Consider the following 16,617-nt stretch of genomic DNA (forward strand, 5'->3'; position numbering starts at 1 on the left):
ACAAGATGTTAAAGTCACTTTTGGAGACATAGAAAAACTGGTTTCAACAACTTCAGAACTGGAAGTCATGAGAAAAGTGATCTTCCAGAATGATTTGCATTGGAAGGTGGTTATTTTTCTTCTCCCTAATTCATCTGTTTTGTTCACTACATGACTTCATTTCTGCACCAAGCTACAGCAGAAACCCTAGAGACAACAGCTTCATTAACTGCACAGCTCTTCGTTCTCCAAATACCACCCATTAAATTGAGTAAGAATCCAATGAAAGGCAGCGTGTGAACGTGTAATTAAAGACAATTATAATACATGCTCACAGGGAGAATGGGGGGCAAATTAAAACTGAAGAAGTCATATGAAAGCTGCCAGTCCTAAGTGACAAAATATTATAACCTACAGCAGCTGTGTGAACCAGCAAGAGAGAAATGGAGGACATGTCTGCTGTTAGTGGATTTCATGGCTATCTGCCAACACCTGACCAAGTCTGAGACTCAGAAATTCTGCATTCGCTTCCAGATTCTTCAAGCAGTTCAAGATCTTTTGCATCTGCCTCTCCCAGTGAAGATTATCACTCCCGAATAATCTTCTTGGTTCAATTTCTAGTGGCTCACTCCTGTGTTATGTTCCCTACTTCCCACTTCACCTGAGCACAGCAGGCCCATTTTCTTGCCCAAAGGCAGAGCACCTCATCACCTGATCTGACTTCAAACATCAGTGCAGTCCACCTGCTTCCTCTATTCAACATACAGCTCATATATGGCTGACTTTCTTTATAAATGAATGTGGCATCTCTCAGGAATCCTGACAATATCTAAGCATTCAGATTAAGTAAAGAGACAATCCTCAAAAACAAGAGAGTGCAGGAAAATAAAACTCATCTCCTACCATGCTTACTGTTCATAATTCACATTGCAATCTCTTAGGAAATAATTAGAAGGAAAATAAAGGATAAATAATTAGGGGTTTGGTGGTGGTGGTGGTTTTTTTTTTTTTTTTAACTTTACCTGAAAGCCTATTGGCATAACAGAGATAAAACAGAAATCTCAGTTCCCATAACCTCACTAAGCATCCTTATTGATGCACATGAATACAGAAGGACTTCCCTTACACTCAGTGGTAGCTGTTGCTTTCTGTATAACTTCATTTACCTGTAGTAGTGGAGTTCATAAAACACAGACTAGGCTCCTACTATAATGCCTACTAATTTAACACATCTCCCAGGAAAAAAATGAAAACAACAAACCAGAAAAGAGATTGTGCCTGAGGAGAAAGTGACAGAACATCAGGCAGAGGTTTCAGTGTAATTTCACAGGAGCTGAATAAAGATGTAATGACTTGAAACAAGTCAAAGACTGTTTTTCCAGGAGTCACTGGAAAAGGACTGTATTTATCTGCAGCTGATAGCAGGGCTGTGAAGCAGCTGGTTGATGCTGGTGGAGCTGCTCACACACCTGAAGAACAGCGAGGGAAAAAACTCAGAAGTGCAAACAACCAGGAAATGGAGCTGGCTGTATAAAGGACAAAGAGAAACACTGATATTGAGCAGGAGCAACCAGGAAAAACAACCTCAGGGACTTTAACAAACAAGAGGGACTACATTTTACCTGAGACCATGGACAGAGACCCATGCCATAAATAGTCTGTAAATCACCATCTTGACAATTCTAAAGCCAGCTTGTTTTTCAGTTCAACCAAAAGCAAAATTTATAGATGGCAGTAAACCAAAATACACAGAAATTATCCAGAAAAGGGGGGGGGGGGGGGCGGGACGGAGGGGGACAAACAAATGCTGTTATTACTTTGAATAGTAAACACAATGGGCAAAAGAAGACTTGCAAATTATCTTAATGAGACTTTGTGACTTCCAGTGAAACAGTACATGAATTTCAGTATCAGCCATGATACACATGGCAAAAATCCTAAACTTCATGTTTAAGTTGACTAAGTTGACTATTTCCATCCAGGAGTGAGGCTCTGAATACTACATAATGCTACAAAAATCAAACCATTATTTTGTTGGTTTGCTTGTTGGTTTTTTATTCCAAAAAAACCCTATGACATGCTAGTGATTATTAGGAAAACTAAACAAAACAGAAGCCATAATTGGACCGCAGTAAATACTGAGTTTAAGTTCTGATCACCTCATCTACAAGGATATGGGGGGAAAAGAAATATTAGGAAAAACTCCACGAGCAACAGCAATGAGAGAATCACACAGCAGCAGCCAATTCATTGAAAAGCCACAACCACAACCCTCCATAGTCACCCATGGCACAGAGAGCAGTTTAAGTATCACTGTACACTGCAATATGTTAGCCAGTGCTTATCAAAATGAACTTGTAATTTAAAACAAAAGGAAACAGTTTGCTTGCAATGGGAGATAAACCTGCTGTAACTCCTTGCCAAAAGATAAGTGAAAGCTCAATATTACACCAGGGGCTAGGCAAGCTCATGGAATAACAATCAAAGGAGGGTAGCTAATTATGTACAACCCCCCCATCTGGCTCTAGAAATTAATGAAAGATAGGGATATTAAGGGCAATGTCATAAATACTTGGGCTACTATGCTCACTGCTGGAAACAAGAGAATGATGTGTGGTCCTTAAGCCTGATTCAGTCCAGACATGTTGTTCTGTATCTGGGCTGCAAAGCTTTCTGTGCTTTGGTAGTTAGGAACTGAAAGCAGGATGAAAAGTTTAAGCTTTAAATCAGCATCAGCTTCTGTCCCAAGTGAAATGCAGACTGATGTCCCACTCTCAACCACAAACTTCCCTATATGAGGTAAAAAAAAAATAAATTAAAAAATCAAAAAATTAAACTATTTTCAGCTTCTGTAGTTTGCTAGTATTAGTATTGCTTTTGCTTGGTGATTAATATCAATCACCAAGCAAAAGCATCCCTGTGCACCAAATTGCTGCTTTCTTAGTCCTTGTCAACAAACAGAACCATTTATCCTAATCTGAAAAAAAAAAAAAAAAAAATCCACAAAATTTTCAGGCCAAAGAGCTTTGTCTGATCTATCCAAAAAACTTTGTAACTCTCTTTAAACCATATGAAAACAGTTTTTCAGTTTGCTTGCCTTCTGTTTTAGAGGTTCGTTTTTTGAAGCAAGTACAGAATTATTCCAAAACATGTTCTTGGTTGAAAGGAGAGCCCAGCAAGCTCTCAAACATTTAAGTTGGATCTATTTCTAATAATGAGACAGGGCAGTCAAGAGGTGTTCCATGAGTTTGTTTCATTATCAGTCTTAGTGAAGGTGGAGGCATAAAAGATGGTAAAACTCTTGCCATAACAACAGAAGCCCAAGTTCTCTTTGTTACAGAGCCTTTTAAAAGTTTTTTAGTTAATAGGCTAATGCTAAAAGTTTACAAACATCTACTTAAGCCAATCACTGAACACTACAACATACACCTCACAGCATAAAATAGTTGCTTTTTTTGCAGCTCAGAAACTTTCTATGCTGCAAATATCAAGGACTAAAATTCAACTCTGTTTCAAACCTCCATCTATGAAAGCTTATTGCAGCTCTGTCAAAGTCCTCTGATTTTTTTCAGTTCCCCACATATGGCCTTGGAGACTCATGTCACCCTGACCCTGGACTACTTCAGACCTGTTGTGTAGATTCTCTGGAAAGAAGAAAGAGTGTATAAGACTCCTATGACAATATAATATCTCCTTAGGTCAAAATGGTATTGAACAAGCCCTACTTTCCCATCTTCCGCATAAAGGTAGGTCATCTGGATTCTTCTCCTGTAGAAGTTCTGGGATGAGTTGCTGAAGGAAAACTGCAGGTTGAATTGAATCTCTGCATTTGTTCCCTTTTCCCCCTGTATTTTTGTGTAACCTGGCAACATAACTGGAACTAAAGACATCTTCTGTTAAAGTTTCCTACGATTAGCTCAATATAATAGAAGAAAAAGCTTATGGACACCCCAAAAAAGAAATGAATAATAGCATTTTTTGACAACTCTGTAACATTATATTCCTAACTTAGCTGGTATTGTGGTGACATCAATTTAGAAATAAAGGGATATCTAAGAACTCCATATTCTTTGAATTTAGAAACTACTTGCAGTACTTACAGCTTCACTGTATCCATACAAATACTACTTCTCCTGGTGGATAAGCAAAACCCAATATTTTTCTATCACACCTTAAAATTTGCAAACGGAGAAATCAGAAATAGACTGCACTGGTTCATTTCACCCAGCAAACCTCACTAAACGCTTCTCACATTTTAACCCTGTTATTTGCCTCAATTGCTACCTGCTGGGAAGTTTCCTTTGTTTCAGTCAGCTGAGACAGACTCTCATTAGGCTCATTTCTTTCACAGCAAAACATCTGCAATCTTGGCAATTGTTCCAGACAGTTTCTGTGGGTGTAGCACTACAGTAACTTTTCTAGTGAGCATTGCCTAGTAGTCACTAATTACATCAAATGAGCTTTCCTTTCTTTCTGCTTAGAATTTTTTGATATAATTCAAGATCTAATATTGAGCAGCGTGGTTAATTTGTGAGGAGCCTCCACCCAGCATCTCAGCTGTGGTCTTTTTATTATGACCTAACCTCACACATAAAAAAGGAAGAGTAAGACCTCTTTCACACTTTTTCCAACTGAGACAAACATGTTCATTACTCCAACTTTGGCTTTAAGCCTTAAGCACATCATTACTTTTGCTGTACAAGAATCATCAGAAGATGGTAATTGTTTGTTATATGCAAAGCATCTTAGAAATTTTTGCTAACAGGATTCAGCCAACATTTATATTTTTAGTCAATAAAACAAATAAACCCACCAGAGAGGCATTTGAAACATTATTCAATGAATTACTCTGACTGAAATTTGCCAACTCAAGTTATTAGGAACAAGTCTTATCAGACAGCACAGTCAAACTGAGAGTCTTCTGCTTTCATGTGAGCATCCCTCTGCCAACTAAGTCTATAACTTTAAATATTAAATCTTCTTCAGAGATTTTAAGAAACCAACCTTTGCCATGAATGCTAACTTCATGCAACTGCACCGATTCATGTTTTTTGGCATTTTTAATTCAGTGAAACAATGCTGAACCTGCTATTGTGAAGCTGCTCCCCAGAACGCTGCAGCCCATCATCAGAGGCTCTTTTACAGAACTACATGCTCAACACTTTCCTTGGTGTGTGACTCACTTAAATTTCAGATGAAGCAGCAGAAGTCAGCAGCTGCCTCCAAGTGCCAGCTCTGTCAGTGCTCTCTGTGCTTGCCTGACAGAGTGGTGCCAGCAGCACTGATCTGATTTCCAGTGCTGCACGGTGGCACAGATTACACAAAGCGTGTTATCTGATGAGCAAACAAAGTTTCTCTGCCTTTCTCGACTACCCTGAGTGCTTCCTGTCAGCTTAACCATGGCTGCAGGCTAAGAGCCAACAAAGCCAGTGTGTCCCTGAGCTTTGGGAAGTGGAGTTAATAATTACATATTGAATACTCTTTGCCAGCTCTCCTCTACAGACTCAGTATCCACACACACTGACCCTGTTATGTGCTAAAGTTTAGAGTGTGAAATGAATAATTCATTTCTCCCATTTCTTTTTGGGGTGTCCGAGTTTTTTTTCTTCTATGATATTGAGCTAACCGTAGGAAGCTTTAACAGAGAGTGTCTTTAGTTCCAGTTGTGTTGCCAGGTTACACAAAAATACAGGGAAAAAGGGAGCAGAATTGCAGAGATTCAATTCAACCTGCAGTTTTCCTTCAGCAACTCATCCCAGAACTTCTACAGAAGAATCCAGATGACCTATCTTTACGTGGAAGATGGGAAAGTAGGGCTTGTTCAATACCATTTTGACCTAAGGAGATATTATATTGTCATAGGAGTCTTATACATTCTTTTTTTTTCTTTCCAGAGAACTTCCACAACAGGTCTGAAGTAGTGAGGGTGACATGAGTCTCCAAGGCCATATGTGGGGAACTGAAAAAGCAGAGGACTTTGACAGAGCTGCAATAAGCTTTCATAGATGGAGGTTTGAAACAGAGTCTGGGTAGATAGTGGTCATTATACATTCTTTACAAGTCTAGATCTCAGCAAGTATTTCTCAGTGCTTCATAAAAATAAATTCCAAATCAGCATAACGTCACCTCTAACAATGTTTCCCTTGCAGGAAAGTTCATACACAAGCTTACTTTGAGAACTCTTTACAGCTCAAAAATCCTGGCATTTCCTCTGCTGATCCCTATTATTTCAGTCTGCATAATTCATCTTTACTTCAGAAATTGAAGCTGAAACCTGTCCATCTAAACACAGACAATTCAACACATTTTAACTCTTTATTTTCTTCTTGAACTCACATCACAGCTCCTGTCATTCGATCCCTTTATTTCAGACCATTTTATTTCCTTTGAGAATGAGTTTCAATAACTATAGAAATGAATTTGCATTTTTTCCTATTTTTTTTCCTCTTTACTTACTAATACTTCTTTGTCCAGGACTAGAATTGAACTTTTTTTTTTTTTTTTTTTTTTTTTTTTTTTTTTTTTTTGACATTGACTGAAAACACAACTATTGTACATAAACACATACAAGTATTAGTGGTTTTTGGGGAATGGTCATACTATAAAATATATGTTTGGAAAGTCAAAAAACCACACAGGAAGAAGAAATCGCCAAGACTCAAAAAAAAGGGCCCAAACTGAAATTAAACAAATATTCCTCTTTTATATTAGTGCAAAAAACATATTCAGGAACTACCAAGTTCTATTACTTTTCCTTTATATCCTGGTGAATTACAGAGAAATTCAGACCCACCTGGATTACAACTGACAGGAAACATGAAGCTTTTGAAGGCCTACCACAAGGTTAATAACTCATTCTCCTAAATAATGGAAGTACAACAAGATTCAGATCCCACTCTTATATTAATTCTGTCTTGAAAAAAGGAGCTTCCACAGCTGTCAAGGGATTCATTAGACAAAGTTTGATTAATTTCAAATAACAAGCTTAGGGCACTAAACCCCAAATAATTTAAACCCATTGTGCCAAAACTCTTTCAAGGAAGAAACAGAAATATACATTAGAATAGGTTTCAATAGTATTTTGGATAATTTAAAGAAAATTTAGTCCTTCTCTATATTGGTATGTCTCTACAGTTGACAGAACAGTATTTCTTCATCCTATCACAAATCTTGTTAAGTTTAGTCATTTTATAGCAAAAAACAAATTACATGATTTTTATGAATTTTTATCTAAATCGAAACTGAAACACTCTACTTTAAACTGACCCAAGAGCATGCAAACAAGGTGTGCTCCCATTAAATAACATCTGTTTGATAAGTCACACACTGAAATTCAGCCAAATTGTGTTTTGTGGGTGCAGACTGACTGAACCTGAGCAGCTCCCCAATTTGTGTCTGAAGGTTTTTTATTTCCATTACTCCTCTTTCCTCAAATATCGATTTCTGCTGCTACCCGCAGTGGCACAAGCCCTCATTTGTTATGTTCATAAATTTTCAACAGAACTCAGAATCATTCACTTCTCTCTGCCTCAGCCCATAAGTGCAGCACACAAACTGTAAAATAATCTCAATAAAAGAGCTGCAAGATGAAGATTCATTTACCACACCAAAACTAAATCCACTGCTGCTTTTCTGATACATGTAGGGTACTGGATACAGATGAATACAGCATTTACTTCTGAGATTTTCCTGGATTATTAAGGTAGTTTGGATAGTTAGACTGTCAAAAATATCAGGAGTAACAGTAAATTCTTGGTGCTGTGGTCAACTCCTTTTTGTCCATAACAAGAGACAGAACAAGAGAAGTAGGGAAAATGAATCCTTTCCAATTTCAACATGATTCAGCTCCTTTTGAAATTTATTTGGAATTGGTATTTCAGGGAAGATAGATAAACATGTAGATAAACATGCCACCTACACAAAGGTAATAGTTAAGGATTTCTGCTGTTCATTGCAAGGCTTGAAACAGGACAGTCATGAAAAGGTTTCCACCACAGAGGACTGGAGTTCAAAATGTTGTAGTTACACAGAACCAGCCTAGAGAAACAGGCGTACCTTCCATCACAATGTCATCCCAAGACATGAAATGTAGATAAATGTAATATTTTATAGGTTTGTTACCTATATCAGATCACCACTCAGGAGTTCTCTAAACCACAAAGCTGCAATGATATAATTTTTGTTGTTGTTGTTGTTTTGTTTTATTTTTCCCTTGAGGCTTAAATCTATTTCAGGATTAAAAAAAAAAAAAAATTAGAAAAAAGTATCCATTTAACTAAGTACCATGAGAACAACTAAAGAAATCAAATCAGATTATCAGACAGCATTCATCGTCTGAGTTAGACCTGCATTCTATGAACACAACTAAGCTTCTGAACTAATTCAGAAAAAAAGCAGTAGCACAAAGGACAAACAAATTAAAAAGAAAAAAAACATCACCTCAGGTCAACAAAATAAATCATCTCGTCATTCAGGCTCTTGTATAGTGGTATGTTTTAGACTTTTGTTTAAAAAGATCCCAAAATTAGAGGACATCAGCTTAAAAAGAATGCAGCCACAAAAAGGCAGGAAAAAATTATAAAGTGCCTTTTATCACTTGAATTTTACCACATTTCAGAAGAGATTCACTGCTAAATTTAACATTCTGCTTCTTCTGAAGCCAAAAGCCAAAAACTGTAAGAAGATAAACGGGGCCAACCCCATCATGGTAAGCCAAATTTGTTTAACAGCCTTTTATATACATGAAGTAACACCTTAACACATCTTTTGTAGGAGAGAACTTAATGTTCTTCACTATCTCAGTGCTTCACTTACTGATCATTCCAAAAAAACCTCTTTGATAAGGAAAAAAATTACTTTAGAATGTGATAAATAGATGTGCTCACTATAAATAGTTTGGGAATGCTGTAAACACTGTGATCAAGAGTGCAGATTAACATCAAACATCTCCTAGCACAGGGTTACATTTCACAGCTCTAACAAGAACCCAAGTCATCAAGAGGAAAGAAAATTACATTATCTAATTTTCCTTTAAAATAAAATTCTTTAAGGATCTACCTGGGGATCATAAACAGCATCGTGAATTGTGAAAGCCTGCAGCCTTGACTGCATTCTTACAGCAGATGATGCTCCACACTACTCAAAATAAAACATTAGACACATTTGGGAGTGCTTCCAAACAGCAGAATTCCTTCTCCAATAGCAGCCTACTTGCTTCCACGGATTTCAAAATTAACCAAACTCCCATTAATTCAGTCAGGGCTGCAGAAAACCCAGCAGAGCTTCAGCTCCAAAATTATCTATCAATCTATTTGATCTCAAATTAAAAAAAAAAAATAAAAATCCCAACAAGTACATCTCCTCCACTCAGCAAAGCAAGACAGGAAAATACACTTTATCAGGAAGGTCTGGCACACTTAATCACCCAGACAGATGCCTCAGTCATTATCCAGGATCAACCCAAAATATACAAAATGCCCTCCAAAGCTTCCGTGCAAGTGTGCTAATAAACCATGACAAACTTCTGCCACAACACTACTCTTTCAGGACAAAATTCATCAGTCAGAGGAGTGTTACTAGGATTCCTGTGTAGAAGAGCAGATTGAGTTGAAATCACTACCAGTATCACATCAGCTTCCTTTCCAAATAAAATATATTAACAACCTTTTCTTCAGGAAGTAAAATCCACATCTGGCTGTACATTTATGCAAAGAATATGCCCCAAACCCTGAAAATCCTCTCAGGTTGGCATTTCTGTCCAAGACAAGGGCTGACAGAGGAGCAACAAACATTCTTATTAGCTACAGCTCTTATCCTTCACCGAGAAAAAAATTAAATATCCATTTCAATTAATATTTAAAAAAAATTTGAAGAACTTAAAAATGAAAAAATTATCTTTGCCTAAAGTCCTCTAACAGGGACAAAGTTAGTTCTACGTTTACAGAAGTACAAGGCTGGTTCTGTTACCCAGTAAATCTGTTGCTGGAATGAAGGAAACAAGTTCTAACATCAGTGAAACCACTGAAAAAAGGAAAAAACATGAAAAAAAAAATAGCCCACACGCATCTAGTTCAGCTCAAGACTGGAAATGAGGTAGAATACATGGAAATCTTTTACACGTGCTTTTTAGTTTTGCTTTGTATCAGATTATTTTTCCCCACTAGTAGTTTATAAAAGCTAACCTGTATTTTCTGCATCACCCAGTCAGTCATTTTTATAGAAGCTGATAATTCTGTAGACACAGCTCACACTGAACTATAAAATATTAACTTGCATTACTTCTAATTAAGTAGCTTTTAGACTCAGCCAAAACCCAACTGTATTTTTCAACTCCCTGTGAAGCTTATATTGTTCTTGGTTTATATTAATTTATTTTATCAGCAGATTTTTATACATCACCTGAAAAAAAAAAAAAAAGCAGCACATCAAGTCTCTTCAAAGACATTAGCTCTATTATTTCAAATCCTGAAAACTATCCAAAAAAGCAATACATTTAACACTGCCTAATGAATGAAGAAGCCTCAGAAAGTCAGTGTGTGCATGTCAGAGCTGCTCAGAAACCAGAGAGACCTTTCACACCACGGAGCTTGTTCCCCATCCCAGCACTGACAGCCTGCCTGAACTCAAAACAGCAGGAGAAATAACAGCTGGGTATCTGCTTGCATATTAATGGCCAATATTCCATCTGCAAAAAAACCAAACCATGCTACTGCACTCCCAGCAGCAGAGATAAAGTTGCAGTGTGTTTAAAGGCTGCCAGTCCCAGCAGCTGCAGAGCAGCACCAACACCACAGACAGAACAGCACTGACTGCCACCGCTGCTCCAGAAGCCTCATCAAACATTCCCAGATAATGACACACATCTCCTCCCTGCAAACTCAAACAGCTGCTTCTCACTGACAACACAGCTCTGTCAGAGCCAAGTTAAAGAAATCCTACAGGTGGATCACAGGGAAACTCTGCTTTCACCGTTCTAGTCAGCAGGAGCAAACAAAGAAAGGAGAACACACACAAACTGGGGTTTACCTGGCACAAATGACAGAATGTTCCAAGTTGGAAAAGACCCACAAGGATCATTAAGTCCAACTGTTAAGTGAATACAGGGATCAAACCCACAACCCTGGCATTATTAGCACTATGCTCAAACCAAATAAGGCTTTTAAGATTTGCCTTTCCTCAAAGTGTTCCACTTCAGCATAAAGTGCCAAAATTCCACTAGAGTCCCTGACTTCATCAATAACCACTAGAAACAAACATTTGAAAAGCATCTAGACATGATCTGCCAACAGATCATTAAAACTAAATGTACTAACAACATTAGTTAGATCCAGTTAACACTGGGTTTATTCTGTTATGGACTAGAGGAGAAGTCCTGTTTGTGGCAATTTCATTGATGCTTCTGGATTTGAGACAAGGATATGCCTCTCATGTTCATTCCAGAGTAAAACTTGAAGGAAAACTAGGGAAGAATCTGCCAACATCATCTCTGATCACGAGTATCATGACAGAGAAAGAAGACTGTGACATCACAGGCTTTCATCTGGTATAAAAATCAACTATTTCCTTTGCTTCCCTTTCATGGTGCTGCAGCTACCAAGTTTGTTACTTAAGAACAAATAAATACTATTTTGCCTCTCCCTGATCTGGAATATTCAGAATGGTTTCAGAAGAAGCAGTGGATGGATATAACTAACAGCATTTTAGCAGGGTTTATAACTTCAGCAAACTCCTTCTTCACTGATTTTGGAGGTTTTTTGAGTGACTTATGACCAAAAGAAATAGAGAAAAGGGGTTTCAGACTGCAAAAAGCTATCACTCTCCCGAGGTTGTAATCAGTGTTCTTTCCCACTTGGAAAAAATGTTAACTTTGAAATAGGCATTTCAACTTTTCAGGGGGGAAACACTCAATTACCCCTTGCTTCACCATGTCTTGTCCAGCAGCAATTTTAGTTTTGATGATCAAAGCAAGCTCATCCCCAGCTCTCCCCCTATTCTCCACAATGCAGAGTGGCTACAGAATGTACAATATTATCTGAAGTGTTATTCAGCACACCAGAAAAACATCCCTTTCACTGGATATGGGACAAGTTAATCTCTAAATAAGAGAAGACACTGAGGGTGCAGAAAGTCTGGTCATTTCAGAATTCCATCTTTGCACAGCCAATGTATGCACCAACTTATGGAGCCAAAATCAGTATGCTACACATATTTTACAGAATAATCTTAATGAGAGTGGAAAAGCACAAGTTAGTTAGGATCAAGCTGTAAAAGAACAAATTACTTGGGATTATATTTATTGAGTTCAGATGTGTTTTTCACTCAATGTAACAGAAGTAAAACAAGTACTCACAAATATTTTCAGTGAAATAAAGGCATCTGGCTATGATAAAGTGGATTCAGATTAATCTTCCTATCCCCTTATAACTTCTCTTTCCTTTACTACGTGGTAACCTACTAAGTAGCTGGTCACTAAAAGAACAGGAAAAATACAGAAGGACTGATGCACAGGAGCAGTGAAGTCCATTGATTCCTTTCACATGCTTATTAGCATTCCAGACAGAACATAGGAATCCTCAGCATGACCTGTTGTGTTTTTATAATCCTCTAAAAGAAAGCAGTCAGCATTTCAAGCCTTTCCAAAAGCTGTTTATAATGAAATATGTCAAATAACTTAATAAATTTTCCAGCTCTGGATAAAAATCCTTCTCAACAGTGCATACAGTAGGCACATCAAAGACAACAGTTAGGGGTGCAAAGGTTTTTTTTGTTTCTTTTCTTCTCAAGGCAGTATTTTTTCCCCCATTTATGATTTTTTCCTGCCTGCAAATTAAGTCTATGATCTAAAAGCTAAAGAATCAAAAGGCTCAGATTTTTCTATCAGGCTTTCTTACAAACATCTGCTTAGGAAAAAAAAAAAAAGGTTTTATTTGCTTGACATCATTCAAGTATTCAAAAGAAAAACAGCAACACTTGCTTTGCAAGGTGAGCCAAGTACAGAGTTTGCTAATATCACTTCTGAATTTTATAGAGTCAGAAAGTTAAGCTGAAAATTAATAAAATTGGCCTTAAAATCTGTGGAACATTCTATTTGTGTGGAGACAGAGTACAGCAAAGGTACTGCACTGGCATAACTGTGGGATCAGAGTCAGATTATGACTCTTGGCAGCTGCCAACAAAAATAAAATGCCTCTTTCAACATAATAAACCAGCACATCAATACATTTCCTTAAAACCAGGATATTTTAAATTAATGAATATTGTCACATATCTGTGGAGAAACGAAGCAAATTTACATTATGGCAAAAATAAGTTTGCTAACCATGGGAGATTTGGCTATTCTTGAAAAGCTATTTCCTTCTCAAAAGGCAAACTGGTTAAAACAAAAATGGGTATTATTTGTGATATCTGCATGATGATGAAGGTGATGCTCTTTAGTAACTGGATTTAGACAAGTAACTCATTTCATGGAAGCCATTAGACAGATGGTCACAACTTTCAATCATGTCCAGCCTTGTGGCAGTTCAAACTCAGGACCAAGAGGTAAAAAGCTTTGTATGCCATTAATAATCTCCAGGCCATCTGTTCTCCGTAAATGGAGACACTCTAGGACGAGCCTCAACGTATTTTTTATTACAATATTTATTTCAAACCTCTCCAGAAGCTTACTATTTACCACATCAAGCTCTCCCTAGTTGCCAAATATTAATTTCTCTTGTTGGAATTAGCTATGAAAACCCACAAGTTGCTTCTATTGAACAAACTTTAACTGACATGGCACCCTAGAACTGAATGGCCTTTTCCATGCCTTAGTTGAAGAAGCATGTATTGTTAAATAACTTCTTCAAAATTTTAAACAAAACATCACTTACATTTTGCTGATCCCACTGATCTGTTACATTTGAACACACAAATTCTGAAAAGGCATTCACAGGAAGGCAATTGAAATTAAACCCTTGTGCTAAATACCCTCAAGAGCACATATGGATTTTAACTTCCTGATGATGTGACCTTGACCAGCTGCCAGGCACCCACCCAGCTGCTCTCATTCCCCCTTCTCACCAGTGGAGAAGATGGAAAAGCCCATGGGTTGAGATAAAGACAGAGAGATCTTTTACAAATTAGTGTCACAAAAAACAGACTGGGGAAAATTAATTTATTACCAAATAAACTAGAGTTACAGAGTGAGGAAAAAAACCCCAAAAATAAACACCTTCCCCTCCCCATTGCTCTCCTCTGCTCCCTCATTCCTGGCTCCTCTATCTCCCTGAGTAGCTTGGACAGCATTTTAAGGTCAGTCCCCAACTCCTCTTTGCTGCTCCTTCCTCCTCACACTTTTCCCTTGCTCCAGTATGGGACCCTCCCACTGCCTGCAGCCCTTTGGGATAAAAATACTCCTGTGGGGGCTCTCCACGGATGCAGTGGGGGGATTTGCTCTGCTGTGGTCCTGTCCACAGGCTGCCAGGGAATATTTGCCCCACCACACTTTCACTGGGAGCTGCAGAGGAATCCCTGCTCCTGCAGCTGGATCTCCTGCTCTCCCTGTCCCTTTGGGGCTCTCAGGGCTATTTCTCACTCTTTCCCCTTCACCACCAGGCAGTGCTGAACTCCTGTACTCCAGCTGTGCTTGAGGAATGACCACTTTGGCTGTGAGCTCAGGACAAGCCTGGCCACCAAGCAAGTGGCCTTGACACCCTTCAAATTCCTACCTCCCATGTCACCAGCCCAAGGAAATTTAACACTCATCCCAATAACAATTCAGTGACACTGAAAGTGCAGTGCTCATTGTTTCCCCTTTCCTGCTTTTCATTCCTCCCCAGGCTCCCACAGGAGTTCACCACTGGCAGCTTGTTCCACAGATAGGAGCAAATTTTCTGTGGTGATGCCAGCACTAAGTCTGAAGAAGTCTCAGGTGCAAACTGCTGTGCTATTCCCTGCTGTGGACAGGGATTGGGCACCCAGCCTGGCCCAAAAGGCACCCAGGGTCACAAGCAGGCAAAAGGATTCCAGGGCAGCTCTGACACACACAGGGCTCATCTAAACTAAATACTCCACTGGCAGAGGGTTTAACTCCACAGAGCCTTTTCCTTTCTCCTGGCAGGGATCTGAAGTCCTGATAAAAAAGTCTGACACACCCAAGTGCCATAAATCCATGGATGCTGGCAGCAAAAGCAGAGGTTGGGCTTCTGGGAAAACGCAGCCACTTCCACTCACTCCCAGATCTGGACAAGTGTTGCAATGAGGTAGGACTCTCCTCTCCTTCCCTCGTTGTCTTTTGCCCTTCTTATCTCCTGTTTTTCCTTAAAAAGTTATTTCTCAGCGATTTTGGCACGTTGAAGAAGACAACACCACTTTAAGAACTGTTAGAAGCAAATTGTAAGTGAGACCATGGTACGCAGCTGTGCCCCTGTAGCCCAGGGAGGACCATGGGGATGCACAGATTCATCCACAGCCCAGGGAGGACCATGGGGATGCACAGATTCATCCACAGCCCAGGGAGGACCATGGGGATGCACAGATTCACCCACAGCCCAGGGAGGACCATGGGGATGCAGAGATCCACCCACAGCCCAGGGAAGATCCCACACTAGAGCAGGCAGGTGCCCAAAGCAGGCAGTGCCGCCTGGTGGGAACACAGGAGACAATGGGAATAAGCTGAAAATAAAGCTTTCCCATTTCCTGTGAGAAATGGATTTGTAGAGAATTCTCAAAGCCTGGCAGAAGGCTCACATAGGATGTATCTGTATGCAAACTTGGAGATAAAAAATGCCGACTTAGAAATGCCACGGAATAGGATGGACATTGTTGAGAGAAAAATGGAGCTAGAAACAAGTTTCAAATGATGGCCTTGCAAATAGACTAGATACTCTGGAGAAACAGAACTATGAAAGATGTATTGTAGTGGGACCCATGAGGAGTAATTTTAGATGATTGGCTTTAAGGCATTAACAGCATTGTGTGGCAAAAGCTGATAGGCCAATAAATGCCTATAATGTATTGTAATTAGGAAATAGTTTGGCTTCTGATTGTGATGGCGTGAATTGTAACACCTATACTGTCTCACCCTTCACATGAGACTGAAAATGGAGTAAAAATTTTAAAACACCTCTCAGTTGCCCCATCTCTGAGTCAGTAAAAGGAATAATCCAACAAGGTCCAAAGTGGCTGCAGTGAGAATCTCCCTCCCCACAATGGCAGGCAGGCAGCAGTGCAGGTTGTCCAGAAAACCTGAGCAATCTCTGTCCTTGGAGGCTTTTGAGCTCCTACTGGGTCAAGAGCTGCTCAGACATCACAGCTGATGCTGCTCTGAAAGCAGGAGGATGGGTTAGAATTCTCCAAAGGAACCTTCCCAACTGGAAGTATGCTATCCTGTGCTAGCATACTAGAAATTGTATGTATTTGTTTTCCCCCTCAACTGAATGCCATCTATCCATTAATTTGCAATACCTGAGGAGCAGGACATTTTAAGTATGACAGAATATAGTAATTTCTTATTCACAAGTATTGAAATTGCTGACTAACTCAAGTGACATCCTCTTTTGGCTAGCCTCATTTAAGTAGTGAAAATGAACAAGAAATATTCAATTGTCCCTTTTTTATATTTCCAAACTTTAGTGATTTGGTTTTTTGGGTTTTTTTGGG

At 38.9% G+C, this 16,617-nt stretch overlaps 1 protein-coding gene across 2 annotated transcripts in view; it reads right to left on the reverse strand.

Moving 5' to 3' along the window:
- CADM2 (cell adhesion molecule 2) overlaps positions 1-16,617 on the reverse strand; it is a 570,185-nt gene that overhangs the window by 513,068 nt on the left and 40,500 nt on the right. The window lies entirely within an intron of this gene.

This window comes from Zosterops lateralis (genome assembly GCF_965231275.1).
Source record: "Zosterops lateralis genome assembly, chromosome: 2".
In the NCBI taxonomy this organism is placed as follows: domain Eukaryota; kingdom Metazoa; phylum Chordata; class Aves; order Passeriformes; family Zosteropidae; genus Zosterops; species Zosterops lateralis.